At 32.9% G+C, this 15,643-nt stretch overlaps 1 long non-coding RNA gene across 1 annotated transcript in view; it reads left to right on the top strand.

The window, feature by feature from the left end:
* LOC111087402 overlaps positions 1-1,632 on the top strand; it is a 69,329-nt gene extending 67,697 nt beyond the window's left edge. Inside the window, exon 3 of the long non-coding RNA XR_002612105.1 lies at positions 929-1,632. This is a non-coding gene — a long non-coding RNA (uncharacterized LOC111087402). The remainder of the gene's footprint in view (positions 1-928) is intronic.
* Positions 1,633-15,643: the final 14,011 nt, after the last annotated feature.

Genomic DNA, 15,643 nt, shown 5'->3' with positions numbered 1-15,643 from the left:
AATCAAAACTTTAACTCAAATAGTTAGAAAGTTTTTATTAAGTTAAGAATTATTGCTCCTAATCAAAACTTTAACTTATATAGTTAGAAGGGTTTTGTATTAAGTTAAGAATTGTTTTTCCTAACCAGAACTCTACCTTAAATAGCTAGAAAGTATTTATTAAGTTAAGAATTATTGCTCCTAATCAAAACTTTAACTCAAATAGTTAGAAAGTTTTTATTAAGTTAAGAATTATTGCTCCTAATCAAAACTTTAACTTATATAGTTAGAAGGGTTTTGTATTAAGTTAAGAATTATTTTTCCTAACCCGAACTCTACCTTAAATAGTTAGAAAGTTTTTATTAAGTTAACAATTATTGCTCCTAATCAAAACTTTAACTTATATAGTTAGAAGGGTTTTGTATTAAGTTAAGGATTATTTTTCCTAACCCGAACTCTACCTTAAATAGTTAGAAGGGTTTTGTATTAAGTTAAGAATTATTTTTCCTAACCCGAACTCTAACTCAACTCTAAAAACTGAGACGGCTAGTGCTTGCGGCTTTTTTGTTTAGATATATTTTCCACTTTGTTTTTTCTCTCCTTTCGCTTTTGAATTTTAAAATTTCAGTATATATATTAGTGGCTCATCTAAGGCCTTTCGGAAATATTCGTTTTAGTTTCAAATTAAAAGTGGCTCAGTTGTATTTCTGCGGACGTACAACGCTAAAAATCTGGTTTCGTACTCGTGGTGGGCACAGCACAGATAGCCTATTGTGTAACTCTGTGCTTAACTAGAAACAAACAAACAACCAGAAAAGACAATATAGAAAACATACATATGCGTTTATCTTGTGCATTAGAGAGTGCGTTAGGACTCTCTATGTATGGATGGCATGGACGCCTGTATTAAAGAAATACAAATATCATCTAGATTTTTTTTTCTCTACAGGTCACCAGAAGCTAGATATGAAGATCTACCTGTCATAGTCGCTCTATCTACGGTGTACATGCCGGTTTCAGCTATCCAGAGCGTTCCAAAATTGAAAACCGGTGAATAGCCAAAACCGAGATTTCTTATCTTCGCTCATCATCTTTCTTCAACAGGCCTAGCGTGTACCTTGTTCTAACAGTACCTATAATTTTATCATTATTTGACAGAGCGAAACAGTCTACACTCTCTTTGACTACCTATTTTATTATTATTCATACTTCATAACCTAGTAACCCACGTACACCATCTCATAAAAAAGTAAACAAACAAGTATTAGGAAAAAATTATCGCTAAACAAAAAAAGCTATGTAGGGTTGGCTACTGAACTTGAAAAAAAAGAACCAGTCAAGACAGGGATGGAAGCTGACATATCACTTGATCCAGCTAATGATCACATAACAGACTAAGCCGTCTCGACTTTACATGGAGAATAAAACCCCTACATTATTGGCTTTCTCACTAGCAAAACAAGTAGAACCAGAATTTTTTCAAACGTAAAATATTACACTTCTATCAAATAAAAATTAACTAAAGGAATGATGTAATAATTTTTCCTAACACTGTTAGGTATCTTTGCACCCAACTTGAATATGAAAACTTATAAGATCGTTTAAGTAATGTACAGTAAATTGTAAACTGCGAAGATAAATAAAGATCGTGAGTTATAACCAAATGCATTCATCGTCTACGAGTAAACTGAGTTTAGAATAACCACTTCGAAGATGGATAGAAGTTCATAACTTAATTTGAGTTACATGCTACATTTAATTATTTTACATTAGTATATCAGCTATTTTATTCTTCAAAGGCTGTTATACATTACATGGTGTATGATTCCTTCATCTGTGAGACATCAGAAAAATCCACATCGTGAGAAACGCCTCATTACTGATGTACATAAGAAACATCTGATATTTACGATATAGACATGGCATGAGTTAATCATTTTTGTTGAGAACTTAACTAAACATTTTCCTGTGCAGCCGATGCGTAGCTTTCAAAGACAGGTACATTATATCTTAATCACTACTGTCTCTGTCGTATTCCAGCAAGTTTGATGAGCCCTGGTATTAGGCGAAAGGCCTCGACGTCACGGGATATTAGCAGATATAATGTGGTTTACATGTTTTAACAGGCTGTTCTTTACTTTCAATCACAAATTCTTGAAAATATATTCTTCACTCTTCTGGAAGACTAAACCCCCTACGATGAGAATATTCCCTATACATTACATCACCGCCAGTACCTTACACAGCCAGCAGGGTTTAGTACCTGGTGTGGGATGTTTTCGTATCACTTCTCTATAGTCAGCGCTATAAATGTGAAACGTAGCTTATCAGAATAACATCAGATGTTTTCCGTCATTTAAACTCTGTGCTGTAAGCTTAGATCATAAATTTCAACAATGGATAAGTGGAAGAGCGTGAAGTGGTCTGATTTCACTCTTTTTCTGATGGTATAGTAAACATGTTCTGATAAAATCACACGAAGCACTTGATCCTGTTTGTGTTGATATAGTTGTCAAAGTTGCTGTAATGGTGTGGAGAACGTTTATGTGACAGGAGTTGGGTGCTTTGGTTTCTTTAAATGGTGAAAATCAACTAAAATAGAGGTTATGGCTGATCATGTCCAACCCACAACGTTACATTTCTACCCCGATGGAAAAAGTTTATTCCAATAAAATAACACAACAATAAAAAGTTTCTTCCAATAAAATGACACAACAATACACTGCACTCATATTGTTCAAAATAAGTTTGAGCACCTTGATAGTGACTTCAGTCACCTTCGTCACCAATATTCTCTCTCAACATCTATAAACTAAAAAATAAATATGAAGTCTAATCTATCATGCGATTCACCACTTGTTCCTGAGTTTTAGGAAATTCTACCTCTCATCATTAACCATGAACAAAGGCAAATTAATTTCAGACCCTATTTCATGAACAATGGACTACAATTCAACAAAAAATGTTTATGATTTTATGGAGATTAGTCAACTTGAGTGTGGGATATCTTAGCTGCAAAAGGTGGCCAAACCGTATAATCAGCGCAAGATTTAATGTCGAAGGTTAACAGTACAATAATGTAAATAGGTTAAGTACATAATGAAAATATATTATGTCATAATACTGTTACTTAAGAATATAAACTTGTGATGTTTGAAGGTTCATTCATTCTGAGTGTAGAATTCATGGTGTGATGAAGTGAAAAAAAAAGTTAAGAAATGAGAGTGAAAAATATTGGTGGAAAAAAAAGTGCCAAAATGATAGAAGAAAACAAGAAAGATTGAAAATTATAAACTATGAGATTATGTATGTAGACCTCTTTCGACTTCCAGAAAGTTCTGGAAGAGTTTTAAGAATTGAAAAAGGTAGTAAGGTAAAAACGCTCTTAGTTAGAGATAGAGAAGAAGTGGAAGGATTGAAAGCAGGGAAAAATTTAGGAAAGGAAGTAAAAGGAGGAAGTAAAGGTATGAAAAGTGAGGGGAAGCATGACCTTTAGGAACAGCAGGTCATGTTTTTCAGATATCATGTTTAGATGAGCTACTATTTTTAATTTCAAGTAGTCCTTTAGATGGACTCAGCTGCAAAGATGCTTACCAGGCTGAAGTGAAGAACAAAGCTCTAAAGGGGTGAACAAACTGACTGAACTAGTAGTTGGTCAGGTACTTTCTAGTCATTGGAAGACTAAAATTGGGACTTTACAGTTAATATTAAATTCAATTTGAAGCTCCAATGTAACATATAGTGCAAATTTTAACTGAAGAGAAAATTTTTTTAATGCTTTATTGAAAATATTTTTACGATTTGTTTATTGTTAAGCACGAAGCTACACAATAGGTTATCTGTGCTGTGTCCACCATAGGTTTCCAAACCCAGTGTTTTAGCGTTATAAGCCTCCAGGTTTACCACTGAGCCACATGGGGCATAGCATATTTATGAGGTTTGTTTTTGTTATGGTTTTCGCGCAAAGCTACGCGAGGGCTATCTGCGCTAACCGTCCCTAATTTAGCAGTGTAAGACTAGAGGGAAGGCAGCTAGACATCACCACCCACCGCCAACTCTTGGGTTACTCTTTTACCAACGAATAGTGGGATTGACCGTCACATTATAACACCCCCACGGCTGAAAGGGCGAGCATATTTGGTGGGACGCAACCCGCATATTGCGAGTCGAGCGCCCTAACCACCTGGCCATGCCGGGCCTTATTTATAAGGACACTAACCAATGATGCTAAACTTGTCAACAAAACAGATATGTATTAATAAGAATTGCCTCTTTATTATTAATGCTTGTTAACTTTTAGGTTAGAAAAATAATAATTATTGCAACTGCTTATTAAAACTTTACTAAATACACAGCATGATTAATCACTAACCTTATAAACAAAACAGATATGAATTAATAAGGATTGTCTCTTTATTATTAATGCTTGTTAACTTTTAGGATTAGAAAAATAATAATTATTGCAATTGCTTATTAAAACTTTACTAAATACACAGCATGATTAATCACTAACCTTATAAACAAAACAGATATGGATTAATAAGGATTGTCTCTTTATTATTATTAATGCTTGTTAACTTTTAGGATTAGAGAATTAATAATTATTGCAATTTGCTTATTAAACTTTATTATATAGCATGATCAATCAATAACTTTATAAACAAAACAGATATGGATTAATAAGGATTGTCTCTTTATTATTAATGCTTGTTAACTTTTAGGATTAGAGAATTAATAATTATTGCAACTGCTTATTAAACTTTATTATATAGCATGATTAATCACTAACAATTTATGCCGTAATGAAAGGGTTAGAATGAATTTTATTTTTTGTTTGTTATTAAGCACAAATCCACATAATGTACTATCTGTGCTGTGCCCACCGCAGGTATCGAAGACCCGGTTTTTAGCGTTATGAGCCATGGGGGGGCATGAAGTTTATGATTTTTGTTTTTAAGTTAAACATTGCTTGAATTTTTAATGCTAAAATTTTAGAAACCAGTATAGTTTTGATATTATCATACTATTTATTTACAAAACGCATTAAAATATCGCTCACGTGTGTGGTTTTAAAGGTATGCTTTTTTTTCCGAAATCTCCATGGATGATTCTCATTTAAAGATAAAGGTGTAATATTATTATAAGGTTTGAGACATAAGATCTCCATTTTAAATTACAAACGTTTTAAAAAAATATCATAACGTTTTAAGTACGTATTTCAGTCAGTTAAATGTTGTAGTTGTAAAGATTAATTTTATAAATGGTCTTAAATCAGGGAAATGAGTATCTTAAAATATTGTATAATATAGGTTTTTTAGTAAAAACATTTAAAGATTAGTGTACTTTTTTTTTCTTGCGTTTAAGTAAAACCAGTCCAACCTGATGGCCTAGTTAGAAATTAATCCTGGGCACAATTTGACCTCTGTGACGTTAATACCTAGGGACACCCCCAAAATACTTTTTTGTTTTGAAGCACTTTTCAACTTAATGTTTGCATCAAAGTTAACTACAAAAAAGCAGAGAACGTCAGTTTATAAAAACACACGTTATTCAATTTTACACAGTTCATATAGAAGTTAAAAGGATTTTTTCTAACTTTAGCTTCAGTGAATAAAGCATGTGTTTAAAAAGTGACGTAGTTTAAAGAAGGGTACATTGACGAGAAAATTTCAAGGTTAGCTAAGTTGTAAAATTCACCACTCTAGAACTTATTAAACTACAAAGGATTATGGTGTTTTAAATCAGGTTGTTTAGGTTTTAGTTGTCAGGGATATATGTTTTTTTTTGTTTTTTTTTTGTGGGTAATATCCTCAGTTTGAACAAATCTACATCTGTTGATATTAAGGCATTTACCTTCTTATAAAAAAAGTTCCGCCTTCCAAGTTTGTTTCACACCTGTGCGCATCTTTTCATCATGGGAAATACATCTGATTAGGAAGTTTCAACTTCCGTGTCTGTTTCACACCTTTGTGCATCTGTTCATTATGGAGAATACCCCTTGATTAAAGAGGTTCCCTTTTAAGTAAATTTCACACCTGTGCGCATCTTTTCATCGTGTGAAATACACCTGATTAGGAAGTTTTAACTTCCGTGTCTGTTTCACACCTATGTGCATCTGTTCATTATGGAGAATACCCCTTGATTAAAGAGGTTCCCTTTTAAGTAAATTTCACACCTGTGCGCATCTTTTCATCGTGTGAAATACACCTGATTAGGAAGTTTTAACTTCCAAGGCTGTTTCACACCTATGTGCATCTGTTTATCGTGGGGAATACCCCTGAATAAGGAGGTTCACCTTCTAATTCAATTTCACATCCATATTCATCTGTTCATTATGGGGAATATCCCCAACTACGAAGTTTTAACTCCCAAGTCTGTTTTACACCTATATGTACCTGTTCGTCTTGGGAAATACCTCTGATTAAGACGTTCTGCCTCTAAGTCTGTTTTACATCTGAGCTTTGTATGCAAGAAAAGAATAAAAAAGAAATAATCACTATAATTACTAATCAAATTTATAAGAACAAAATATATTAAATCAGTACGTTTTCCCAATTGTCAACTTAAAAAAAATGAGTTCTTATTCATAAACTTTAGACTTAACTAGATTTTGTAACAGCCTTTTGGGAATTAATTCAAGGTTCCTTAACAGAACCCCCCCCTCCCACATCTCCCACAAATTATAAATCGTTAATCCTAGTGATAGTCTTATACATTCAATTCAATAAGCTTGAAACAAGCAGAACTATTTCAAAATTATAACTTAAACTGATCTTAACTGACTGTGCTTGTAATTGTTTATAGGTTAAACTTTGTACAACTCGTGAAATTGAACGCGCGAAACTTGTTCAAGGATAAATGCAGTAAGAAGAATAACCCAAGAATACACACTATCTTGCATAAAGTATTGATATAGTGCACCTGGGAAAGGCGATTTACTGTTTTGCCACTGTTGGGCCTATTTCAAAAAGGCATGTGTTCACTTTTGATATTATTAGCATCCCTATCTATTAGCAATAGCCGCCAATCAATGTTATACATCTGTCGGAGCAGACATCCAGTTTTCTTCTAAAGTCCAAGAACAGTTAAATTGAATTCGTTTCATGGCTCTGGACTGATCAAATCAGATTCATGATGTTATTTGTCTTAAAATGCTATTGAATTTAGCATGCAGTACGACACAACACATTATGGTGTATTCACTATTAAACTAATTCAAAGCAGTTAGTGGCATTTTGTCCAAGATATCATAATACAAAAAAATTAAAAATTCACGACTTTCTTAATCATTTCCAGCAGCTCAGGCTAGATAAATCAGGCCTACACCATGATACTATCCTCACCACTCTTCTGTCAAGTCAAAAACCGTCTATTCGAAGCAAACAATGAGTAGCATGATTAATCACTCCACGTTAGGATTTCCCATTAATCTGCATCCAACTTTTAACAATCAGCGTGCCATAAAAATATAGTGAGTTGTTATCACTACTGTGATGAGTAAGTTATAGGCTGCACTCAGTCCATAAAATCAGCAATGCTCCACATAGTGGATATGTTTTCCTGCAGTCACATGCTATCATCAAAGTGCTGAGTAATGGTGTTTTTTGTTGTTTTTTCTTACACATGACTTTTAAAAGATTCCAAGAACTATAACTTATATTATTCCGTACATTCAAGAATTATCCGAACAAATAAAAAAAAAAACACTTGAAAAGAATTACGATTAGAAGGGCGTAACAACCTCGTAAATCTACGTAATATTTTAGTACACCGGAATGATCTCATTTATCCTTAAAAATGTATTGGTGACGCATATGAAAGTCCCTAAGATGATGTGGCGGGTCAGTCATTAACAACACGATATAGCTACGGAAAGGACTGAAGTTTAACAAACAGTATTCTTACTGAAGGCCACAACTCATATTGGGAAGCACTACAACTTGTAAAATACTGTAATAAATTTCTATGAATCTTCCATGAGTCTTAGAGTACCATTGGAAACGTAAGTCACAGGCACTTGCGTTGCTATACCACTTATTATTATGATAATTGTATTTAATAATCCTTATTATTCTTACCCCAAGCATGAATTCCTTCCCGTCATTGGCAGAGAGTGCATCACGCGATATGAAACATCTTAAATATTGCAATGAAAATCTGGTCTATAAACTGCATCAATGTTGCCTGGTTGTCAAGGCCGTTGTTATGCATGCGTTGCATGGCAGCAAAAGTTTGCAGGTGATAATTTCTTGCAGCACAATGAAGACATGTCATTTCATTTAGGCCTAATTACAAACAATATGTTCAAATCCGGAGAACAAATATACACATTTTTTGTCGTAAGATTTCAGTTACTCACAGATGAAAAGAGCTATAGAGCCGTTTAGGCAACAGAGCTTTGCAACTGACAGTTTTTGTAGCACAGCGAAATCACGTTGTCTCATTTAGCCTAATTTACAAAACATGTCACCAGTTTCTTGAGCAAATTTTATGCTGAAACTAGACGTACTACTGAAGCTAGTTGCGTACTTTATACATTTACTAGTATGATCACATCATAATGAGCCGCTATATTTTGAAAACTAATCATATTTAATTTTATTGATTCGTTATCGATCCTTGAAATAAGATCAAAATTTCCAATGAAATGTTTATCTTTAAGATTTACTTGTAGGCCCGGGGATAAAGTCTAAATGTTCTATGTGATAGAAACAATAAATTAGATTTTAACTACACAATGGGTTATTTGTGCCGTGTTCACCACGTGTATTGAAACCCGGTTTTAAGCGTTATAAGCATTGAAATTTACCGCTGATCCACCGAAAGATTTACGAAACTGTGTTTAAATGTAGTTAACAAGAATTAAATATAAAATAATATGCTGCTGCAATAAGGAAAATTTTACGGCAGAAAAAATAATAAAAGATCCGCTAAATACTGGTCTGTTTAATCCTCCGTATTCTTTACATTGCCTGCTGAGTTTGTTTTCTAACCTTTAAAACTAGTACTGCTTATCGATGAGCCTTTTCTAAGGTTTTTTTATTTAAATTGATGATCGAGTTTATTCGAACTTTTAAATAACATTTTTCGTTTATTTAATTCCCTGGTGTCAGTTACGGGCTCTAAAATCAAATTAACTAGAGATATAGTTACTAAAGCAAAGGATAAAAACTGATGAAACTTGTCAGAAAACGAAGAGCATTTTCTGATTGATATGCATATTATGAAACTCAGCTATTTTATATTTTCTTTGCAATTTCTGGAAAATTAGTTATCAAATACAGGGTTAACAGACGTCCAAGTTTTTATACTTTTTTATTATGTTTCTGTCCTGATCAGAAAGAGTAAAAATACTCAATGATCCCAGTTTCTCTGTACCTTAATGTGAGTGTGATCCTTACACTTCATTACTATACACGGCTATTTGAAATTTTCTTGGACAATTACCTGTTCCCCCCATCTGTGCTAGTTTTCTTAACCTAATCTGTCAATTTGAAGAGCTGCCCACTGTGAAAAAGGAAAAGTAGAAAACATTTTTATTTTGAGCGGTTTCAAAACAATTTAGTTGCATTATTTATTTTATTTATTTATTCAACTAAATAAGTTTTTGATAAATTTTGTTCGTATATGGTTTTAAAACGCGATGCAATAAACATTTGACAGAACAAAAATGGAATTAATTATGATATTCCAGTTTAAATTCAGATTGTAGCAAACATTCGTTTTTGTACTAGAGTAAAACAGAATACAAAAAATATTCGACTTTGTTATTTTAATGACGCTTATTTGAAATCATTATTTTTACCTAATTTTTCTGTCTTAGATTTGACGAGTCGACTGGTGTATATAAAAGATAAAATATTTATTTAAAGGAACATGTACTACACAATTACTGGGTTACCTTTCGTTCCTGTTCAAGTAGGAAAATTCACTAGGCCTAATTGTTGCTTGTTTAACCGTTGCAGACTCGAGTATGATAATACAACTGCACTTTCTATTACCGTTGTAGATTCTAGTAGGGTAGTATAATTATAATTTCTTTTATCCTTGTAGATTATGTTAAAAAATACAGTTGGATTTTCCCTTATACTGTTGTAAACTCAATTAAACATGATATAATATTCCAGTTCACTGAACCTTATGTACTGAAGGTACAAAATGAAAATCATGTATTCTTCTCACACAAGAAGCATCGTACTTGTGATGCTTTTATTGAAACTTGGTATAAACCGGTGTTAGTTTTTATATAATGAAATACAAGCTCCCGAATGAAATTTAAGATGAAGTACGTTTAATCATTAAATTTCTTTGCACAAATATCAAATAATAATCAAAACTAATTCACGGCATTGCACAGCATCAAGTAAAAATTCAGCTGCAAGTCTCTGGACTTGCGATACTAAAAATCGGGTTTCGATACCGGTGGTGGGCACAGAACAAGTAGTCCATTGTGTAGCTTTGTGCTTAACAATAAACAAATGAAGTAAAAAGTAATTGTAATTATACAATAAATAAAATTGTATGAATGTCAACTTAATCTAATAACAATTCAAAATAAAGTTCTACTTTTGTTCTACCAACGAAAATTGCATCGATACATCAAAAAGCCTGCTTATGTAAATACGAAGTTTTCAGTAATTTTCGGAGTGATTCAGACGTTTTCCTATTGTGCAGTTGATCACAAATTGTGATCCTGTAAAAATAGTTCTGCAGTTGAAAATTCGCCCATACGAGTAAGTTCAAGTGGATAAATATTAAAAAACAAACATAAATTTAAGATTATAAAATTACATTCCAGAGTTGATAAATGAGTGTATTTACTAGAATATTCTTCTCATTTATCATTTATTACTAGGCCTGTATATATAAGGTGCAATAAGGCATCATATATTAAAAATAAAAAAAGTTAAAATATAATTGTGCAGTTGAAAAAAAATCCATAGGAAAAGTTCTGGAGTTATTTAGAACTTCGGATATTTATTATCTTATAGTAATAGCTGCAACTCCAAAAAGTTTAATGTTTTCATTAATTTTAATTTTGAAAACTGTGTATTTGCTTAATTCTACGCCATCTATTTCACAAGTATCTCCATTTTGAAGTACAAGTTGAAGATCTTGGCAATATTTAATCGGGTCATTTTGATTCCTTGCTCTTTAAACTTGTATTGTTAAAAAGAAACGTAAAGTTTTAATGTGAGATCGGTAGATTTCAAATTGTTTGTAAATTGTAAGTAAAAATATTCAATTCTAGAATATTTGTGTGAATATATCATTGAATCATCCGTTCCTTCATCAGTGCAAATTTTCGGATCTTTTTACGCTGTTAAAAGCCATGTATAAAAGCCTCTCATAGTATTATTTTAGGAATGAGTCAGGTGTTCCATATGTTTTCTACCTACATCTATTTGTATTTTGAAACTTTTCTACTTATTCAGTTTACTTGTACTAAGATGACGTATAAAATGACCAAATTGAGCAAAAATTCAAAATAGTTCAGTTGACGACTTGCCAGTGAAAGTACCTAGTTCCTAAACTTTGAATCGTTTTTTGTTTGAAGTATTGAACTCACTGCATTTGTTATGTCACAAACTTGATAACAAACTTTGCTTTGCTTCTGATAATGGTTTGACTATAAAAACAGGCATATCTTCTTTGAGAACTCGTATCTTCTTTGGAGATTCTAAAAACGATGTACGCATTCTTTGTAGATAAAACAAAATATTGAGGTTGCTCTTATTGGTAAACTAGCAATATCTCCAATACTTGAATCAAGTTGTATGAGCAATTATTTTGTACTGTACTTTGTTAGGCATACTTAATATTAGTTCAGATGACATCTTATATGTGTAATAAGTAGTAAGGATTTCTTTATTTGATATTTGACTTATTGGATCGAATTTAGCATAGTTCACTTTATCCTAACAAATTCATTGATTAAACCTACACAGTGTTTCATCAGCTCTCAGAAAGAAGAATTTTATTCAGTCAGATATTGTATTGTCACAATAACATGTTCAAGGATGTTTCTCCGCCGCTGTTTCTTTGTTGGTAGTATTGCCTAATTTAGCATAGTTCGCTTTATCCTAACAAATTCATTGATTAAACCTACACAGTGTTTCATCAGCTCTCAGAAAGAAGAATTTTATTCAGTCAGATATTGTATTGTCACAATAACATGTTCAAGGATGTTTCTCCGCCGCTGTTTCTTTGTTGGTAGTATTGCCTTAATTTTCTTTATCATTCGTGGTATATGTTTGTAAACAACTGTTTGTTTATTTTAAATTAAGCACAAAGCTACACAATGGCCTATCTGTGCTCTGCCCACCAGGGGTATCGAAACCCGGATTCTACCGTTGTAAGTCCGCAGACATACCGCTGTGCCAACGGGGGGGCTGTAAACAACTAATGCAAATATTTGCAATAAAACAGTAAACTTTCACCTTCTTTTATTCGAGCATCCGTATGTTACCAATCAGAAAAACATCGTTAGAGAATAATGTATTGGACATTCAGAACAGTACACACCATTCTTTAATTCAAATATGTACTGATCGACACACAACTTTCACGATTTGGTTTGGTTTATTTTTACTTTCGAGCAAAGCTACACGAGGGCTATCTGCGCTAGCCGTCCCTAATTTAGCAGTGAAAGACTAGATGGAAGGCAACTAGTCATCACCACCCACCGCCAACTCATGGGCTACTCTTTTACCAACGAATAGTGGGATTGACCGTCACATTATAGCGCCCCCACGGCTGAAAGGGCGACCCTCAGATTACGAGTCAAGCGCCCCTAACCATCTGGCTATGCCGGATCAACTTGCACAAAACGACAGCGCTTTCTGCCACGACAAGCAAGTTTGTCCTTTGAAAATGATTCCAGAAAATGATATATATTTACAACGGACAATGTGCTACTTTGACCAACATCATCAAATTATAGTTACCAATTCGAAACCCTAAGTGCTAAATCTAGCTGACCAGAATGAAATCATTTTTCTTAATATGAGAGAATAAAAATATTTGTCGAAACAAATACTACACCAAGCAATTTTCACAACTAACAGAGCGTAAAAGCTCCATCGGGCAACAGTCTTTATTATCGACTGAGTTGTGCTGAAGAGAACTGATAAAGGAGGTAATGATACAAGCTTTATCCTGCAAGCTCGCTCCATTGGGTGATGTTATATATCATCGACTGAGATGGACTGAAGAGATCTGGTACAAGAGGTCATGATATGGGTTTTGTTCCGCAATGTCAGTCAAGTTTTTTGTCGGTAAAAATTATTATAAACTTTTTCACTTTTTCAAAGCTTAACCTCAGTTACAAAAGCAGTCTTCATCTTACAAATCAACAGCATGGTTTTGAAATGGGATGGTTTTTCATTTTAAATTAATCCCTAAGTGGCCCACCTACTTAACACCTATAGTATATATCCAAAGATTCGTGGTTCAAGTTCTGTTGCCACACAAACACCATGGGGGAGTTATAAGAGTGACGGCCAAATTTGATGAGACCAGAGTAGCCCAAGAGTTGGCAGTGGGTGATGTTGATTAGCAGTCTCACATACAGTCTATCAGTTCAAAATTACAGATGATGATTCGCTAATAGTCTTTTGTGTATCTTTGCGCATAAGTTAAGAAACAAACGAAGTATACAAGTTTTGTGAGCCATTACGTATGAATTTTACATAAATTTATGAAACATGATGTAATATCCTCGTAATCATGCAATAATCTTAAAGCCGTCTTTATAAGAAAGACTCTTATCCTAAATGTTCCTAAAAATTGTTAACACATTGACTAATATGCTTTTTTTTGTAACATATTCGAATGTTATAATAAAATGTTTATTTAAACTTGTAAATAATGACGAGTTTCGTTGGGGAATGTATTATATACTTCTTTCCAAAAGTGGCCAAGTGCGTATCCTTTGTGGTTAGACCTATACTGTGAGTCCAAAGATGTATGTTTTACGTCTCGATGACACAAAAACGTGCTCCGTACATCGGGTCGTATAGGTGATATAGGAGTGACGTCAAATCCAAATATTCGGTTACTAACCTTAAAATGGTAAACTAGAGAAGAGGTAGCTAGTCAAAAGCACCCACCGCTAACTTTGGTGCCAATCTTATCTGACTGAATAGTGGGACTTGAATAGAAATGGTGGTGGGTGCTGTTGACTAGCTGCCTTCCCTCTAGTCTATCAGCTCAAATTTAGATACCCATGCTTTAGTAGATTGGCAGGTGAAATGACCTTTATATATTATAGTTGTTGTTTTTTTTATGTGCTTAATAGTAATAATAACAACCAATATGGCGGCGAAAGAAGTCAGCTAGAAATGTGCGACATGTAACGAAAATATAATCGAAATAAATGATTTGATAATGTGTAATGTGAAACATAATCGAGAGAAATGATTTAATAATGTGTAATGTGAAACATAATCGAGAGAAATGATTTGATAATGTGTAATGTGAAACATAATCGAGAGAAATGATTTGATAATGTGTAATGTGAAACATAATCGGAAGAAATGATTTGATAATGTGTAATGTGAAACATAATCGAGAAAAATGATTTAATAATGTGTAATGTGAAACATAATCGAGAGAAATGATTTGATAATGTGTAATGTGAAACATAATCGAGAGAAATGATTTGATAATGTGTAATGTGAAACATAATCGGAAGAAATTATTTGATAATGTGTAATGTGAAACATAATCGGAAGAAATGATTTGATAATGTGTAATGTGAAACATAATCGAGAGAAATTATTTGATAATGTGTAATGTAGTGCATACATCTTTTGCTATGGTGGATTTATAAATAAAGTTTTCGCAAGTTTTGAAAAGTAAATAGACCAAAATAAATAAATGTCGCTATGAGCAAAGTCAGCAGAGAAGGATTGGTGACAGTGATACGGATTTAAGTAAGCCTACGTTAAGTACATTAGTGTTACACATAAAGAAGATGAAAAACGATAACCGCATTGATTCCAACACTAACTTAAAGTGTTAGAAACATGATAAATTATTCTAACAAGTAAAAGCAGAGATTTCAGACTTGACACATAGACTTAACGAAGTCGAACAACAAAGTTGCATTCAAAATCTAATAATCATGGGAGTTTTCTCAATGATTAAAGAAAGTACAGAGGTTACAGTTAGAAAGGTAGCTACTGCCTTAAACATCACAATGAAACCTAATGAAAGAAACCTCGCAAATGACAGATAAAACAGATATAACTAGGAAAATTCCAAAACCTATAACAGTAAGATTTAGTAATAAGTTACTTCGTGAAAACTTTCTCCAAGGTATGAAAAACAAAAGAAGCAAGCAAGAATTGTTAATGAAGAACACAATATATATGCAAATGAAGAATTATCACAGTTTCTTAAAGATTTATTTCATAAGGCGAGATATATTAAAAGGGAAAAAAATATATAAAGCAGAGTTTTTATCAGAACGAGGGAATCAACAAATGCTATAAACATCAGAAATGCAAACGATATCGAAATATTGTAATGTAACGTATTTATATTTTAATTTTGAAGATGGTCAATACTTTAAATAATTTCAACCAGTTAGATCTTGATTCTGATAGTATAGGTATTTATATTAAAATTGATCAACTTGAAAATAAAATTGGTTATTTTG

The sequence above is a fragment of the Limulus polyphemus genome, unplaced genomic scaffold, assembly GCF_000517525.1.
Source record: "Limulus polyphemus unplaced genomic scaffold, Limulus_polyphemus-2.1.2 Scaffold2110, whole genome shotgun sequence".
Taxonomy (NCBI): domain Eukaryota; kingdom Metazoa; phylum Arthropoda; class Merostomata; order Xiphosura; family Limulidae; genus Limulus; species Limulus polyphemus.
Note: the sequence above shows the minus strand (reverse complement) of the source record. Positions and strands in the feature narration are given on the sequence as shown.